This window comes from Rhinolophus sinicus, chromosome 1 (genome assembly GCF_057876585.1).
Source record: "Rhinolophus sinicus isolate RSI-liver-muscle chromosome 1, RSI-T2T, whole genome shotgun sequence".
Taxonomy (NCBI): domain Eukaryota; kingdom Metazoa; phylum Chordata; class Mammalia; order Chiroptera; family Rhinolophidae; genus Rhinolophus; species Rhinolophus sinicus.
The window spans coordinates 74,573,800-74,593,328 of NC_142501.1; the positions used below are offsets into that span (position 1 = coordinate 74,573,800).

Consider the following 19,529-nt stretch of genomic DNA (forward strand, 5'->3'; position numbering starts at 1 on the left):
GACACAGGAGAAGAAAAGTCATTTTACTCTCACATTAATTCATATTTAATAAGGCAATACTAAGAATTCACTAATTTACAGATGAATCAACTGCCCTTTCTTAAAGGAGCTTTCATTATTGTAGGTAAGATAGGTATACAGATAACTATAAGAGAAGGTAAAAATAATGAGTATAATTTAGAAATTTAAAAAAGGGCTCTTTGGAATTCAGAGAAGAGATTTATGACTTCTAAAGGGGTGGAATGTAAGAAAGAGTAAGAAAAACTTTTGAGGAGGTAGTATTTCAACTGGTTACATACGATTTGGATTAAAGGTGCATGTTCAAGAAGCATTACTGACACAAGACATAAGAAGATCAGTAGAAGTAATAAATCAAAGGGTATACATATGGGAGCAATATTTTGTGTGACTGAGAAGTGAGGTGCATAAGAGGAAGTAATGGGGATAAAATTATAAAAAATAAATTTTGGAAAATATTGACTACCAAGCAAAGGCATTTGGGTTTGTTCATTATTCGATGGAGAGCCATTGGAGAATTTAAACAAAGGGTTTACATGGTCAGAACTGAACTTCAATAGTACTAATCTGACAATAAAGTCGAGAGTTGATTGGAAGGGGGAGAGTCCAAATGAGACAAGTTAGAAAACTAGGCCAACATTTTGGAAGAAAGGTAAAGAGAAGCTGAATAATGCAGGTTCTGAGAAGGAAATTAGGGTTTAATGAGGTCCAGTAGGACTTGGTCCAATCAGAAATAGAAGGCAAAGAGAGGAAAGAGTCAAAGCTGAGTTAATTCTAGAATCAGTATAGAATTAAGGAAACCAGCATAAAGAACAGGAGTGGGGAAAAGGAATAGAGCTCGGTATACATGGAACCTGAGGGTTAAGTAGAACATCCAAGTGGAGAAATCTAAGAGAAATTGGAAATATTGACTGGACTATGGATTTCTTTGGGGAACAACACAGAGAATTTTCTGTTTTTAGAGTTTCTAATTTAATTTTAGATAAACTTGAAGTAGCAGTTCATTATATTCTACCCAGAAGAACATTTAGGAAGGAGAAGGAAAATAATTATTTTAGAATTATAATACTAGATAGCTGATAAATCTGATTGGAAAATACCTTAGAGATGCTTACAATGGATGTTTTCTATTCCTAAGTCAGAGACATCTATTCTCTTAAATATCTCCTGGGGGACAGTTTCAATTGATGTTTAAAATTGGAATGGTCAAAAAATTACTATTATAACTCATTATTTAAATCTCATCTATTGTAACTTAAGATAATTTACACTCATTTTAGAGATATTCTCTATTGTTCATTTGCATCTTTTAATCAAATTGTACTCATTACTGACTATCAGCTCTAGAACTGTTTTTTCATTAATCACCTTCATATTTATATTTTACTCTTGAATTCAAATTTACTGATATGAATTGTCAGGAATTTTCAATTATTTCTTGATATATTTGAAAGATTTTTAATTCTTTTATCTTTCATTGTATTTATAGTGTACTTCAGCATAACATTACTTTGATGTCTGGTTGAGATAACTTGATGCTTCAGAAATATAATGAAAATGTTAATGACAGAACACAGAGAATTTATTTTTACATTTGTGGCATTTGGGGAATGCTTTTCTTCTTGCTTAGATCTGGCCTGAGGCATAGATAGTAAACTATTGGGGTGATTTAAGTCTTCGATATACCAGGCTTTACCTACTCGATATGCAGTTTTATAGTACATATATATTTTTTTTTCCAAGACAAAAAAATGTCTATTTTATCTGGAAATTAACTAAAAATATAACCACACATGAAGTAAATTTTCTAGTCCCTTTCAAAATCTATTAATAATTTACTTTTTCTTGGACACAATTCCACTTTATCATGGTCATGCTTGTTCTCTTGACATCATTGGAAACAATGACATCATTGGAAACAATGATGTACATCCTTTTTCTGTTTTAGACTTGCATTTCACTTAACTTCAGTGACAATGAATACCAATGGTTTTGCACCTGTCAACCTGGTGAACATCTGGTTGCCCTTCTCTTTTTACTCTATACACCACTCAAAGAAAGATTATCAATTCCTATCGCTTCGTCCATTCTTTGTTAGTGATTCCCTAATTTTCTACCGTGGGTAGAGATTACCTAGCCATCTTTGACTCTTTTATATTTATGTTTAAATCATATCCTGTTCAACATAAGTCATAAATAATCTGTGTGTACTCCTCACTGACCCCATTGCCACTACTATAGACTGTGTTGTGATCATCACTCTGGATTGTTAAAATCAACTTCTAATTTACCCTGTCTCTAATTATCTACCTTGCTATGCCAAAGAGCATAATACACATATCTGTAGCACGCACCCAAATCTTCCAGAGCTTTCTTAACATGCCATCCAAGGCTCTTGGATGCTAGCTGTAAACTTTTCAGAGAAAACTGAAATTCTCTCCCCCTGACAATATGTATTCTTTATTGATGAGTGTACTTTGGGTCTCTTGTCTCTATTCCTTTCCTCATGATCTTCTATGTTCCCAGGACAAACTTCCACTCATTATCTGCTTTATAAATTCCTGCACATTTTTAAAGGCTTAGCTCAAGTATCATCCCCTGTAGTTTCCTTTGATTCCTCTATCAGATTCACATTTTATCTTTATCTGATATTTCATAGATCTATCTATATACCACCATTATAGAACTCATCATGCTCTACTGCAGGAAAAGGTTTTTATACCTGAATGCATTTAGAAGATTGACAGCTTCCCACGGGTAGATGTGTCTTATTTCCCAGTGCCAACTATAGTACCAGAAATTACCATGCTCTCAATAATTGTTTAAATCACTGTTTTATCCTATTGAGAGGCTTAGAAAAACAACTGTTTCAAAGGGGGAACAGAGAACCGGATCCTGGAGGATAAAAAGCTATTGGGTTTTAATTTTTCACACAGAAATATCACTATAATCAGGACAAATGTCATTAACAGTGTATAGAGAATAAAGCAGCAGCTCTTCTGGAATACAAGCTGCACTTGGGGCAGTAGTCCTATTGCTATCTGGTGGATGAAGCATGTTTGATGAACAGCTAGCCAGACTGGACAAATGAAGGTAGGTATGAAAGCATCACATGAGAATTAGCAATACAGGATGGCCTCTGAATTAAGACTTTAGTAATAAAACAGCTTTACTGAGAATCAGGACATAAAGATGACCCCTAGTTACCCAGTAGACAAGATCACGCCTCTTTGTATGCACACATCTGTCTTCTCCATAGTATCTCTACTCTTATCACTTCTTCATTCTTTCTTTCTTGTTCATTCTTCTTCCAGATTAAAAAAACGTATATATGCGCATTAAAAAATACACACACACACACACACACACACACACACACACACTCACACTCACACTCACACTCACATATGGGGTCAATAAGGAGTAAGATTAAGGAAACAATAAGAAAGAATTTCTTGAGATTTATACACATTATTCTCAGCTTCACGCTTATTCTATATTAGCGAAAGTAGTGCTAGCTGTACTACCAAGTAAATTCCAAAGTCTCAGTAGTTGAACACAATGGAGGTCTCCTTGTTGCCCACATAAATTCCAATTGGCAGTTTTTGTGTTGGGAGTGAGGGTAGAATGAGTCTGTGGTGAGTGTGTGGGAGGATAAATGTGTATAGTACGTGCAGTAGAGGGAATTTCTGCTCCAGACAGTCATTCGGGAATCCAAGCTGATAGAGACTCTACTTTCTTCAGCATAGATCTCAATCAAATGGACGTTTATAACTCTAATGCCATCTGTGAAATGAATTCTAGCCAAGTGCCAAGGAGAAAAGGGAATTGGATTCTGGAACACTAAGCCAATTTCTGCCACACTAAGCACAAGTGATACTACCTAGAGGTAGCAAGAGAATATTTCAGCTGTTATATTTATATTCATATTCATATATACCAATATGTATATGTACTTATAAAGCTACAAAAAAAATTCTGATAGAACATTCTTTTAAAGTATAACAATAATCACATACTTTTCAAGTGTCTCCAGATGACATCACTAAGCTGTTCTTTAGTAAATTCATTTTATATTTTGGAGGCAGTGACTATAATATTATATATATATATATATATATATACACACACACACACATACATATACATATATGTTGTGCACATTTTTTTCTTAAAAAAAACAGTAAGAACTTAAATCATATTTACTTAAGGATTCAAATGTAAATAGATTTGTGGGTGGAAGTGATTTACGTGTCATATAAATAATCTTATTTTTGTTTTGAGGGAACTGGAAGAAGCATGAAAGAGCAATACTGACATTCTTTGAGTGAATATAGGAAGATTGATTGTGAGTACATGAATTGCTGGAGAACTGAAGAGTAAATAACATAGATTTCCTTGATGATTGCACAGTTCCAGCTATAATTTCTACAATAATGTGACTTACTTTACAGAAAAATTAAGTTGAATTTCAAAATAAGAAAGGTAGCTTTGTCTAATGGATAATATGAGGTCAGAGTAACCCATTTCTGTCTCTGTACAAAGTATTTGCAAACACACCATTCTCACACTGCCCTTATAATTGCTAAACCTCAATCCTGGGCAATTAGTAAACTCTAGTAGGAAGAACCAGGATCTCACTTGGCAGTTGACCAAACACAGGTGCAACATTATTTTATTTGTCTTACATTTAAATAGTGATAAATAGAGCCTCAGATTTCTTTTTTTTTCTTAGTATGGTCTTGGAACTAATTCCATTGTAAGCTTCTTGCCCACACATCACACACACTTAAACATAGCATAATAGGATTTCATGTTTGTTTATTTCATCTCTGAAACACATCAGCAGTATATTATCAATGGGCCAGTGTCCTGTGCACCCCAGAACTGAGAGACACTCTCCCTCTAAGTGGACTTCTTTATGCCTTTACTGTTTGTGATTCTCTCTGCATGTACTCTGTCAACTTCATGTTAAATTGTACCCCAAGTAGCACTGTAATTTCATTTGATGCCTGGAGGGGTGAACATCAGTTAGTTACAAGTGTTCAAAAGGCTCCTGACTGGCAGGTTACATTATTCTTGTATGAGAATTTCAAATTGCTTTGAAGGCGTTTTCAATAATGTCAACAGGTTGCAAAACTTTTAAATGATTTTGCCACTTATCTTTGCCACCATTCCATTAGAACTCTAGATGTATCTACAGTGTTTAACACAGCCTGATCCTGGCCTCTCCAGATTTTTCTTTCTTTTTAATCTGTTTTGATTTTCTCAGAAATCAATAACATAACTATGTAGAAGAAAGAACTTTAATCAACAAGGAAGAGCTCAAAAAGTCAAAGTGATTTACGGTAGCTTCTCAAATGTTCGTGTCTGTACAAATCACCTGGGGATTTTGTGAAAAATGCACATTAAGATTCAAGTGGGTCTGGGGAGCACTTTCGATTCTACATTTCTGATAAAATCCCAGATAATGCTGATGTTGTTGGTCTGTGGATCGAAATGTGAGTGACAAGGAATAACATTTCAGTGGTCTGCAAAGCTAAATGTTAGCTACAAGCCTAAGACATATCCACAAATTTAAGTCTCTTGTTTTCTGATTAGTAAAATACGGTCTAATATATTGTTTCAAAATATAATTGTTGTTAAGATACCTTAAGATTCACTTGAGGCTACTCATAATTTTTTAAACTTAATCCTTGGCAATTAACAAACCTGGTAGGAAGAGCCAGTAGTCCCAACGATCTGTCCTGAAGATCCTGGCTCCTAAATTCTGGGGAACAAATGGAGCAAATAAGAAATTTCACATAATAATTTGCTTCATAATTGTCTTATTGAAGAGCCACAGAAATGTGGATCTATCTTAGCATCGCTGTTATTTAGCACAATATCTTGCACTTATTTATTTCTCAGTATATATTCAGTGAATAAAAGAGTGCAATAATCTCTCATAGTTAAGAAATGTTGAAAACCAATGGCCTGCATAGGTCTGAGTCAGTTAATCTTCCTGATAGACATATTTTCCCCCCACAGAAGTATATTAAATAAAAGATGTGCTCTCCCCAGATAATATGAATGGGTTTGTTGAAAGACTTTCACTATATAAACTTATTAGCAGTGATGTGTATTCAGGAAATAATCCAAGAAAGATATTTAAAAAAAATGGAAGATAGGAAGGATAATTCAATTAGTGATAAGAACTTAAGAAATGGAAGAAGGTAATGTAGTGAATGAGGCAATAATAAGAGATTCCAGATAAATAAAAAATAGGTAAGAAACATTGCATCTGGCATCAACTATATGCAGAATACATTAATGAGTGAAAGAATGAACAGTTATTATCTTTCTCCAAAGAAGTTGAACCCATGTTTTCAGAGAAGAAACTCATTTGTTCTATAGAGAGAATGCATAAAACTTTAACTCTAGGACGAATTATATAGATAGTGCAGTGTTGCTTTTCTCAGTGCTGAAAGTAAGATATGCAGCCACAGTTAGCAGAGAAGGAAAATTTTCCATTCACAGCATGTAGCATTTGTTTAGGGCTGTCAAAAGTGCATGTTGTGTTTCACCATTACAAGTTCAAATCCGCTGAAGCTGATAAAGGACAGTGAACTTTGAGACACTCTGGACACCAGACCCTCACTCAAACTAAATGAAGACTTTCCTGACTAATGAACAATGGAACCTGTTTTAATCAACTGTGTTCAAACATATTGACTCATCTGAGTCATATCTGTAGTGCAAATTTTCAATCCTTAATTGACATAACCACCACAAACTCACTCTTTGTAACATTTAAAACCCCATGAAATTTCCCCTTGTCCAGGAGGTTAATAAACTATGGCTACAGACTGGATGTTTGCTTTGTCCAGATTCGTATGTTGAAATCCTAACCCATAATGTGATGGTTTTAGGAGGTGGGGCCTTTGGGAGGTGTTTATGTCACGAGGATGGCACCCTCATGAATGGAATTAGTGCCCTCATAAAAGATATCACTAGAGAGCTCCCTCACTCCTTCCATCATATGAGGGCACAGAAGTCAGAGGTCTGCCACCAGAAGAGGGTTCTCACCAGAACCTGACCATGCTTACTGGCATTCTGATCTGGGACTTCCTGGCCTCTAAAACTGTGAGGAAAGTTGTTCTTCTGTTATAGCAGTTACAACCTATGTTCTTCTGTTATAGCAGCCCAAACAGACTGAGACTTTCGCTACTTTTAAAGCTCTGAGAGTCTCTGTTTTGTTCTTTACGAGTTGCTGAATTAGCCAATTTCAAGGAGGTTGTGTATCTAGGAAGGAGAAAAGCATGTTTGAAGTATCAGTTAGGTTGGCAATAGTCACATAGTTCCCTTCTACCCCAGATACACGATAAATGAAGCCATTAGGACAAATCTAGGAGATATTTTAAGGGTTGTGAAGATATGAGCTCTACTTGAATGACAGTAGATGTTGCCCCATCTTTTTCCAGTTAAACCTTGGTACTCTATAGAAAGGACAGCAAACAATGTACATGTTCTGGATATGATGGGCTTTGTCTCGACTATGTCATATACACATAAAAATGTTTCCAGGGAAAACTGAGACATCATACACTCGGGGAGATGTTACATAAGATATATTCACTTGTTCATTCATTAATTTATTCATTCTTTCATTCGACAAATATTTATTGAATATGGAGTGTATACAAGGCATTCTTCTATGTTCTTAGGGAACAGCAAGGAACAAAAGTGAAAATCCCTGTACTCTTAATGTGTGTGTGTGTGTCTAGGGAGGTACAATTATGGATCAGATAGTAATTGTATATAATTTTAAAAACTTTGGCTTTTCTTCAAACTTTTATTTTCAATACATATATATTTTTTAATTATTTTTTTCAGTTACAGTTGACATTCAATATTATTTTATATTGGTTTCAGCTGTACAGCATAGTGGTTAGACATTTATATAATTTATGAAGTAATCCCTTCTAATTACTCTAGTACCCACCTGGCACTATACATAATTATGACAACATTATTAACTATATTCCCTATGCTTGATTGTACATTTCCATGACTATTTTGTAATATGAATTTGTACTTCTTAATCCCGTCACCTTTTTCACCCAGCCTCCCAAGCCCTCCCATCTGGCAATCATCAGTTTTTTTCTCTGTATCTATGAGTATGTTTCTGTTGTGCTTGTTCATTAATTTTGTTCTTTAGATTCCACATAAGTGAGATCACATGGTATTTGTTTTTCTCTTTCTGACTTATTTCACTTAGCATAGTACCCTCTAGTTCCATCCATGTTGTAACAAATGATAAGATTTAATTCCTTTTTATGGCCAAGTAATATTCCAGTGTATATGTGTACCACTTCTTCTTTATCTGATTGTCTACTGATGGACACTTGGATTGCTTCCATATTTTGGCTATTGTAAATAGTGCTGCAATGAACATAGGAGTGCACATACTTTTCATATTAGTGTTTTGGATTTCTTCAGATAAATACCCATAAGTGGAATTGCTAAGTCATAAGGTAGCTCTATTTTCAGTTTTTTGAGGAACTTCCAAACCATTTCCCATAGTGGTTGCACCAATTTGCAATACCACCAACAGTACGCAAGGTACCTTTTTCTCCACATCTTCACCAGCACTTGCTAGTTGTTAATTAATTGATGATGGTCTTTCTGGCAGGTGTAAGGTGAAATCTCATTGTGCTTTTGATTTGCATTTCTCTGATGATTAGTGATATTGAGCATCTTTTCATATGTCTATTTGCCGTCTGTATGTCCTCTTTGGAGAAATGTCTATTTAGGTCCTCTGCCCATTTGTTAATTGGATTTTTGTGTGTGTGTGTTGAGTTGTATGAGTTTTTAATAAATTTTTGATATTAGCTCCTTATCAGATGTATCATTGGTGAATATCTTCTCCCATTCAGTAGGCTGTCTTTTTGTTTTGTTGATGGTTTCTTTTGCTGTGCAAAACCTTTTTAGTGGGATGTAGGCCCATTTGTTTATTTTTTCTTTTATTTCCCTTGCCTGAGGAGATACATCAGAAAAAAAAAATATCACTGAGTGCATCAGAGAATTTACTGCCTATGTTTTCCTCTAGGAGTTTTATGATTGCAGATCTTATATTTAAGTCTTTAATTCATTTTGAGTTTATTGTATATGGAATAAGAAGGTGGTCCAATATCATTTTTTTGCATGTATCTGTTCAGTTTTCCCAGCACCATTTATTGAATAGACTGCCTTTACTCCACTGCATGTTCTTGCCTCCTTTGTCATAGATTAAATGACTATATAGGAATAGATTTATTTCTGGACTCTATTTTATTTCATTGATCTATGTGTCTGTTTTTATGCCAGTTCCATGCTATTTTGAGTACTATGGCCTTGTAGTATAGTTTGATATCAGGTAGCATGATACCTCCAATGTGGTTCTTCTTTCTCAAGATTGCTGTGGCTATTCGAGGTCTTTTCTGGTTCCATATAAATTTTAAGTTTATTTGTTCTAGAAATACCTTAGGTATTTTCACAGGGATTGCATTGAATTTATAGATTGCTTTGGGTAAAATGGACATTTTAACAATGTTGCTTCTTCTTATCCATGAGCACAGCATGTGTGCTTCTATTTATTTGTATTTTCTTCAATTTCTTTCTTCAGTGTCTTATTGTTTCTTGCATATAGGTCTTTTATCACCATGGTTAAATTTATTCCTAGACATTTTTTTGACGCAATTGTAAATGGGATTGTTTTCTTAATTTCTCTCTGACAGTTCATTATTGGTGTTTAAAAATGCAATCAATTTCTGAACATTAATTTTGTATCCTGCTACTTTACTGAATCATTTATCAGTTCTAACATATTTTTTGATGGAATCTTTGGCATTCTCTCTATATAGTATCATGTCATCTGCAAATAATGACCATTTTACTTCTTCCTAAAAACTTTGGCTTTAAATTTGAATGAAATCAGAATTTTTGGAAGGGCTTTGAGCAGAGGAAAGACATGACCTCATGTTAACATAGAATAATTTGGCCATTTACTAGGAATACATTGAAATGGAGTGATTGTGTAAACAGAGACCATTGAATATATTTTTAAAATCCCAGTGAGAGAAGACTGTGATATATACTGAGGGGATAAAGTGGAAATGGTGAAAAGAAATTGGATTCTGGATATGTTTTGAAGGCAGAGATGGAAATATTTGCTGATAGATCTAATGTGGGTTATGAAAAAATGAGAGAAGTTAATTATACCTCCAAGATGTGGGGGCTTAGCCAGTGGAAGGTTCAGGATGAGGATATAAATTTAAAGGTCACGATGTTATAGATAGTATTTTAAGCCAGGAGATTGGATAAGATTATTTTCATATAAAAGAGTAGAGGCTCAAATACTGAGTCCTGTGATGCTTCAATATCAAGAGTTTGAGGATAGGAACAGAAACCAGCAACTGAACCTGGGGGGGAGGGGAGCAGCTAGTATGGTCAAAGAAAGAATAACTATAGTAATCCTCAGTAATAAATTACTCCCAGTCAGCACAGGAGAAACCTTCAGTAATTCAAAAGTGAAAATAAGTGAGAAGATGAAAATGAATTTTTTCTGACCTCTGTGTATCAATGTACAGAATATAGAAAGTGATACTTAGAAATGTGATGAGATATCATCATCATCATTATTAACAATTAAAATGATAAAACAAGTACCATTTAAGTTATACACTTTAATAATTGAAAGTGGTAATATTAATGTTCACTTTTTTTGTGGAAAATGAAGATGAGAAGGATAAGTAACATTATCAAGTTCATTCAGAAACAAAGAACTGAGAGGAGACAGGAGTCACAACCGGAAATCAGACATCAAGTAGAGCGGAAGGACATTTGTAACTTTGAACCTAGAACATTCATTATAATTAAATTAAAATTGTTAGAATAGCATATATTCATCAGAGTGTGTTAAATATAAGTACAGTTTAAAGAATAATGATAAAGCAAATAGTATAACTGCTACCACGGGCATGGAATTGAATATTGTCATAACTCTAGAAACTTTTTTTTTTAAAACTGAATATTCAATGTATTTTTTTAGGAATGGAAGGAATGCAACACAGATTAGAATTTTATAATATACAAATTAGACATTTATGTAAAAAGGGTTCCATTTTTCAAAGAAATTCCCCCTCTTTCCCTGTCTTTGCAATCTTTCTCAGAGCAGTGAGCAGTGATGACTACTTTGGAGATAAGCTGCTCCATTGCATTGGGCAATGACTTTAACTTTGTGTTTCAAGTCATCATCATCTCCAAAAACTCCCTTTATTTCACTGCACAGTCTCACTGCACTGTTTCATAGTAAAAATGTACTGTTCAAATTCAAAGAGTCTGAACAACAACAAAAAACTACAGGCCCAAAGATGTTTAGGTACTGATTTCATAACAATGTCTATTGGCACAAACCTTCATATTATTAAAACTGCAATAATAGGAATGAAAACTACTTTAATAAAAAAGAAACGAAACTCAGGAATGAAATCATTAGCTACAACTAAAGACATCTTAATTATAGTACCATGTATTTCCTGATTAGCATCAGGTGAGTATCTAAATTATCTACCCAGAATTCTGTTCTAAGAGAAAATGTCAGACAATTACAAAGAAGGTGTTTCAGATTATCAGGTCCATTCTGAAACCAGTGAGGTCCTCTGGGACAATCACTTTAGTCTTTCTTTTTATCAGAGATTTATGTTGGTCCTTTGGTTGGTAATCCATTTATGTCTGCACATTTTTAGTCTACTTTGCCTTTTATCATTGGATTCTCACAAAGCTTTTCTAGGCCACATATGACTCACTAAGGGAGAATGCAGAGGGTATGTTTGGCTCCAAGAACTGCTTGTAGACTCAGAGGAGAATGGGAATGATGATACAAGAAATGCACACTACTGTCCCAGGCTTGAGCTCCTGACTGAGACCACCAAACCCAAGAGCAAGAAACTTTTCAAATGCCCCTTCCACATCAACACCTTGCCTCTCCTCCCAGAAGTAACCACTATCCTGGTTTCTTTATTGTTCTAACTAATTCTTTATTGTTCTAAGTACTTGTGCCACATATGTACGAACGCTTAAACCTTGTAATTATTTTGCTTATTTTTAAACATTATATAAAAAGTTTCATACTCATTTATGTATTTTAGCATCAGAACTGCAACCAGCTATATCCAACATCATAGCTATTAGGACTAAAAACTAAAACTAAGTGTTGTCAATGTGACTTAGTTGTTCGTTACAGAAAATCTTTGTTCAGGAAGTGGAAAACTGTAAACCAATGAATAACACCACTGTGTGCTTCAGAAAATTTACATTAAATTTTTTTTTGAGATTTTATAGGCATACATTTTGTTCTTTATAAATTTATAAACATTTGCAAAAATTAAGAGATGTTTTTCATGTAGCGATATACTTAGTAGACATCAATTGGTAGGGATTGATAGAAAAATTGGGAAAACATAGCAAACACCCGCTTACTCCCCCCCCCCCCGCCCCCAAGTATTTCTTTGAAATATATTTTATCCTGGGAAGTAATCGCTGATCTGTTTTTATTTTATTTTATTTAAAATTTTTATTGGGGAATATTGGGGAACAGTGTATTTTTCAAGGCTCCATCAGCTCCATGTCAAGTTGTTTTTTCAATCTAGTTGTGGAGAGTGCAGCTCAGCTCCAGGTCAAGTTGTTGTTTTCTTTTTTTTTTTTTTTTTATTAAAGATTTTTAGGGTGACAATTGTTAGTAAAGTTACATAAATTTCAGGTGTACAATTCTGTAATACATCATCCATATTTCACATTACATGTTCACCACCCAGAGTCAGTTCTTTCTCCATCACCATATATTTGACCCCATTTACCCTCTTCTAGAATCTCCCTCCCCCCTTACCCTCTGGGAACCACTAAACTATTGTCTATGTCTATGAGTTTTTGTTTCTTCATTTGTTTGTCTAGTTCTTTTGTTGTTTTCAGTTTTATATACCACATATCAGTGAAATCATATGGTTCTCTACTTTTTCTGTCTGACTTATTTCGCTTAGCATAATAATCTCAAGATCCATCCATGTTGTCTCAAATGGTACTATTCCATCTTATGGCTGATTAAAAATTTTATGAGACAACTGCTCAAAGCTATTAAAGATCATCATTTTGCTATATTTACAAATCTAAATGTATGGTGTCACAGGCTTCTCATAATCCAACCTCTTCCCTGACTCGAAAGCCTCACTTTGAACTACTTGTGCCAAGACTCCATGATCCTAAAACTATCTTTCTTAGAACTCCCACTTTCTGAATCAGTGCTAAGACATTTCTCAGGTGGTGTTATCCCTTACAGAAGTGATTCCAGTAAATTTAGCTTTTCTTTATTAACAGGTTGTCTGATGATACTTTGGGGAGTTCACCAAACTTGGGGAACTTTTGGGGTATCCCACTGAGATTCATTCAAAACTGTCTCACTACCACAGTTCAAAGTGCTTGACTCAGAAAAGTGTTCTCCACAGAGGTCCTTTGAGCCTCTCACTCACTGCTCGGTGGAATTAACCAAACCGTGAGTCTCAGCACTGACACCTTTTCTTTGAACTCCAAATATTTATCTCGTATCCCAGAAGTAGGATCTCTTTAAAGGGTCTGTTGGTTTTCTGATCAGATTTAAAATCTCTCTTTTTTTTGTGAAAACTTACCCTGGGACTACAAATGCTAGTATTGGTTTTGTTTGTCCTTTTCAATTTACTTTGTAAATCTCTAAGAAAGAGTCTGTAGGGAGAAGATGTGCATTAGCTCAATAAGTCTGTCCTCAAAAAAGTTTGAAAGTCTCTTCAGGAATCCCTTGGGCAGACTTTGCCTTGGGTCACATTTTCAAAACTTTTAAAAGAACTTCTTCAATGGTTTTTGTAACTTATCTGTTTGGTTCTATCTATCTGGATTTGAGAAATTGGTTGGGCTCTTGATTGATGATAGATGCTCGGTAGGATAATTTCCGAAGACAATTTTTTTATATGCACCTCTCATAATGACTGTTGCATTTCTCATGGGCCATTTACATGTAGGTCTTTAATCCACAGGAAACTGGTTTTTATATAAAGTGTGAAGTAAATATTTAATTTCATTATTCTTCTATATGCATGTATAATTTTCCAGAACATTTAGGGAAAAGTGTGTCTTTTCCCACTGATCTGCAGTGCTATTTCTGTAATATGTTGTGTTTATGTATATATTGGTTAGTTTCTTGGCTTCCTATTATGTCCCTTTGGCTAGCCCAGGACTGTTGGCACACTTTTCCAATTACTATATTTTTATTATAACCCTTGATATATATTCATGCAATCCATCCCACTTTGTTCTTCTTTATGAATGCCTTGGCTATTTAGACCTCTTTTACTGTTTTATACAATGAAGAATAAGCCTGTCAAGATTGACCAAAAAAAGTTAGGATCTTGTTTGGATGGCATTGAATCCATAAAACAATATGGGGAGAAGTGACATTTTTTCAATATTGGGTATTCCTGTCAAGAACATGTCATACTTCTCTATTTAGTTCTTCAATTAAATTTTATAATTTTATTTACAGAAGTATTGTATATATTTGCAGATATATTCATAGATATTTTGCATTTGTGATTGTATAACAGATGGTATCTTTCAATTTTTTCATATTCTAATTAGTTGTTGATGCTTTATAGAAAAGCAATAGGTATTTATATTTTTATTTTCCTCTAGTCAACCTGCTAACCTCTCTTATTAAGTCTAATAATTTACTTGTATATTCTCTTGATAATACAGATCACAATCACAAAATACAGATATCATCACTAAACAATAAGAGTTTTGTATTTTCCATCTAATATTAGTCTATTTACCTTTATTTGCCCTACTGCTTGGTGAGGAACTCCCAGGAAAATGCTGAATGGAAATGTTGAAGAAAGAATTCACTTCAGATCATCATGTAAAGGAAAAACTCTCAATATTTTGTTGTTAAATATGACATTTGCTCTAAATATAATGGAGACATCATTTAGAAGATTAAGGAAGGTCCTTTCTATTCAAGTTTTCTAAGAATATTAATTTTTAAATCATGAATGTAAACATTTATTACAAGTATTCTGTTCATAACTCCACAAAGAAATGTGGTATCATCCTCCCTGCTCTTATTCTCAGGTTCCTACAATCAGTCTATCTTATGGTCTCTACCCTCAAAAAAAAACAATCTGACTACTTCTCATCGTCCCAATCCCCTACCGTTGTTGAGGTCGTCTTCCTAGCTCCTGGTTATGCAAAACATCTCCAACCTAACTGGACTCTGCTTCCACCCTTGTGCACTGAGGGCAAATGTTTATCATATAAGTCAATCAGACCACATGACTTTCCAATTCAAACTCTTCTAACTGCTACCCCCCCAACCCCTCCACCCCCACTGAGGATAAAAGCCAGAGTCCTGACAAAGCCAGTCTATACTCTTTAGAACCTCTTTCTCCCACATGTGCAATGCTCTTCCTTCATTCTCCTCTATTCTTTCCTGACTCTCGGAACTCCAGCACAGCTGTTCTTCCTGTTCCACGGATGTGCGAGGCTTGTTCTTATTCAGCACCTTGCACTCACTGGCCTACTACATAGGATGCTCTTTTATATCTACCTGCATGCCAGACATTGTGAAGTCTTCACTCGGAAGTCATTTCTTCATTGATGTCTTCTCTAAACACTGTAATTAAAATTATATATGATGCCCATTCATACCTTGTCCCCTTATTTTTTCCTTAGCATTTATCAACATATATCATACCATGAATTTGGCATATTTTTTGACCCCTGTTTTACAAACAAGAATGGAAACTTCACAAGGGCAGACCTTTCTGTCTGTTTTATTCAATACTGTATTCTCAGAGCATAGAACAATACCTGGGCTGCAGTACTGTGCAATAAGTTAGTTAGTTATTGTCTTTTTTATTTCTGAAATTTAAAATATGCGATATAATTTTATATAGTTTCCTGTTCCCTGCGCATACTTTCACATTTGTATTTTATTTATTTAATTCTAGTAAGCATTCATATTCTATAATCTATGTCTGATAATTCCAACTTCTAAAATCTTTTTTGAGGTTGTTTTAGCTCCTTTATTTCTATTGGTTCTCGAAGATAGTGTGATTTCCTTACTTTTGACTGTGAGTTTCCCCAGAGGGCATTTGCATTTTCTTCTGGCAAGCACCTACAACACTATTTCTCTAGACTTCATGAAAATCAATGTATAACATGAGGGTTTATTTGCAGTACATAGGTAATACAATTTTGTTATAGAGATCCGTGGAGCTCCATCTGAGAAACTTTTTTCCTCTTCTGCTCTGCTTGGAGCTGAGGTGATTTTTTATGCAATCTCTTGGGATGGAGGTAGGGGGAGGTTTATTTATGGTTTGCCCTTTCACTAAAGTGTAGAAAAGTTTGGAGTTCCAGTCTTCTCTTCTATTGGACTCTCAAGCTTAGCCGGTGATTGTGTTTGATTTTGGTTCCCACTTCCAACAGTCCATCATAAGGATAAGTAGATTTTGCTAGTTTGATGAACGCTTTCAAGACAGATGTGTTTTCATTGAGACGCTTATCTCACTTGGTTCCTACTTTCCCTTTGTCACATATTTTGCAAACTTTAAAAAGTATTTTTAAAACAACGTTAAAAGCATTTTAGTTGTTTTCAAGAGAAAGGATAGTCCACATAACTTAGCTCATTGTATTAATAGGAATAGGATTTAAACATTTATTTTCAATCATATTATAAAAATAACATAAAAATGTAATGAAAACTTTAGAAATTTAAGAAAAGGAAAAAAATGACCTAACAAGACACCATATTAATACTAACCTATTAGCATTTTAATTTGTGCTATATCAGTTTAAATTCATATTTTAAAATATGACTGTCAAACTTTATCCATGATTTTGCATTGTTTTTATCACTTAATGCCTTATCATAAGTGGTGAGCCTTGTTGCAGCCTTAGAAGTAGTTTTTGTATTATAGTGTTGATTAACAACTCAAGGCTTGGAGTCAAACTGAGGTAGGTGATGTTGGATCTGCCGGCAGTTTCTGAGTGTGGGCTGGGATCTTGTCTCCTGAAGCCGAAGAATGGAAACACGGACCAGGGAGAGGCAAAAAGTTTTAAAAAGAGGATAGTTTTTTAGAGGCAGGAGAAGAGATTGCAGCTCCCGAGAGGGAGGGGGTCCCTAATGGGGTTGCCCCATGACTGAAGCAAAACCTCTTACTTTTATACCTTCCCTTGCCTGCTTGGGGAAAGGGAACTGTTTGAGGAAGGGAACTGGCACCTTCTAATGAAATTCGTCTACCAGGTTGGTTCTGCTTGCCCATCCTAAAGGAATTAGCAAAGTAACCCACTCTTTATCTATCAGATCTGCTCCATTTGTCAGGCCAAAATGAATTTTATGATTAATCTCAAGGCCTTGTTACGTTATGTCCTAGAGCGAAGGAGTGATTTTAAAACCTGAAGTTTTAGGGTATGACTGTCTTTGTTTATTCCACCAGGGACCTCCCTGTTTACCTAGGGACATGCTAACTCTCCTGTATCAAAATTACTTATTTCTACTTTTTCACTTTTACTGTGTGATCTACAGTAAGCCATTTAAACTCTGTTTTTCAGTTTTCTCATCTCTAAAATTTGGTCTTCCTTTCATTGTTGTTGTGAGTAAATTAAACAAAATGAGTGATACATGTAAACAACTTGGAACAATATTGGTCACAATTGGGCCTTAGCAAACGTTAATTTTTATAACCACATTTATATTTTAATAGTTTTATTTAATCTACTATGCATCATAACAATCAACTTTTTAATAATTATTTTTAATACTAGTTTATTTTGGATTATTTTCAATTGCTTTAATTAATGTAAATAATATTATGATGGACATCACCGATTATCAGTTTTCTCCATATTTAGATTATTTCCTTGGGAAAATATCAAAATATCCACTACATGCATATATTTATTGTTTTGGTACATAATGCCAAATACAAATTCAAAAGGATTACAGCAATGAACAGTAAAGGCTCTGCTCAGTTTAAATTATAGAATGGTCAATTATTGCTACTTAGACAAATATATTGCTGTTGTTATTTTGACAGGTGTCTAATTACTTGTAAGAATGAGTATTTTACCTTATGTTTGTTTATTATTATTTGTTTTACTGTTTTTCAAAATTATCTGGTTTTTTTTGTTTTGGTTTATTTTGCCTATTTGTATTTTGAGATATTTTTTCCTATTGATTTTATGATATTTTTTTTTATATAATAAAGAGATTAACCTTTGGTCTGTCATATTTCTGCCACTATTTTTCCTACTCTGTTTAACTTTTAATTCTAGTTTTTGTTTTTGCATGCAGAAATTTATACTTTTTATATCTTTGAACCTGTAGACACTTTCCTTTGGAATTTTTCCACTCACTTCTAGACTATGAAATTTCTTACCCTGAAGAGATTTATTAAACAGTATCTTTTTTTCCTCCTTAGGCTAAAATTTAGTGTTTACACTTAGCTACTTAGTTAAAATTCAGTTCATTTGGTATATAATGCTATGTAAAAAAACAAGCAGAATCTTTTCTAGATTGCTCACTATATATTCTAAATCCATTAATTAAGTAACTGCCCCTCCATTGATCTGAGATGCCACTTTTATATTTGTTAATGTATTAACTGTGTTAAAATTTCAAGTGTGATTTTGTTCTTCAATGTAAACCAATATGTTTATGATCTCTGGACTATCTTTATAACCAGGTATATTATATTTTGAGATAGGAAAAGAGTTCCTATTATATAACAATTCATAATGAACAGATTTTGAGGTTATCAGTTATGTACTTTTGTGCTGAAGAATAGGTATCCTCATTCATTCGTAGCTGCTGAATGGAAAAAGGATTCAATCACTTAGTTTGTCTCTAAAATTACAGTAAGTTGGATTGGAACATAATGAAGAATTTTCTCACAATTAGAGCTTTTCGAATGGAATTGACCATCTCAGGAAGCAATGAGTTCCCCTTCACCAACTGTAGTTAAAGAAAGTAGTTAAGTAAGAGCTCATTGCCAATTGGAGGATTTTCATAAAGAGTTCTTACTGTTTTGTACTAGAGGACTCCAGGGTACATTTCAGCTTTCAGCTTTAATGTTTCTTTAATTTACCTGCGCATGTGTAATTTTCACACTGTAAGATTTAGAGAGGGTAGGAGAATTTTGGTTAACTTTTGAGTAGGTCACAAACCATAGAACAAATGATTTCATTTAATTCTATTTAAATGACAGAATTTGCATAGATTCTCATCAAGTTTAATGTCTACACCAAACTCTACTCTTTCTTAACAGTGATATCAAAGTAGGGAATAGATCCACACCTAAGAGAAAAACACAAGGCTTATTTAGAAGTTCCCTGCGTAGTTTTAGAAGTTGAATAAAACAGTCAAATGTACTTACCCAAAGAGGCTTCATACCATTACTGACTTTAAG

At 34.2% G+C, this 19,529-nt stretch overlaps 1 pseudogene; it reads right to left on the minus strand.

Annotated features, from left to right (window-relative positions):
- Window positions 1-11,713: 11,713 nt before the first annotated feature.
- Window positions 11,714-19,216, minus strand: LOC141568638 (UPF0729 protein C18orf32 homolog pseudogene; annotated as a pseudogene).
- Between the last annotated feature and the right edge of the window lie 313 nt (window positions 19,217-19,529).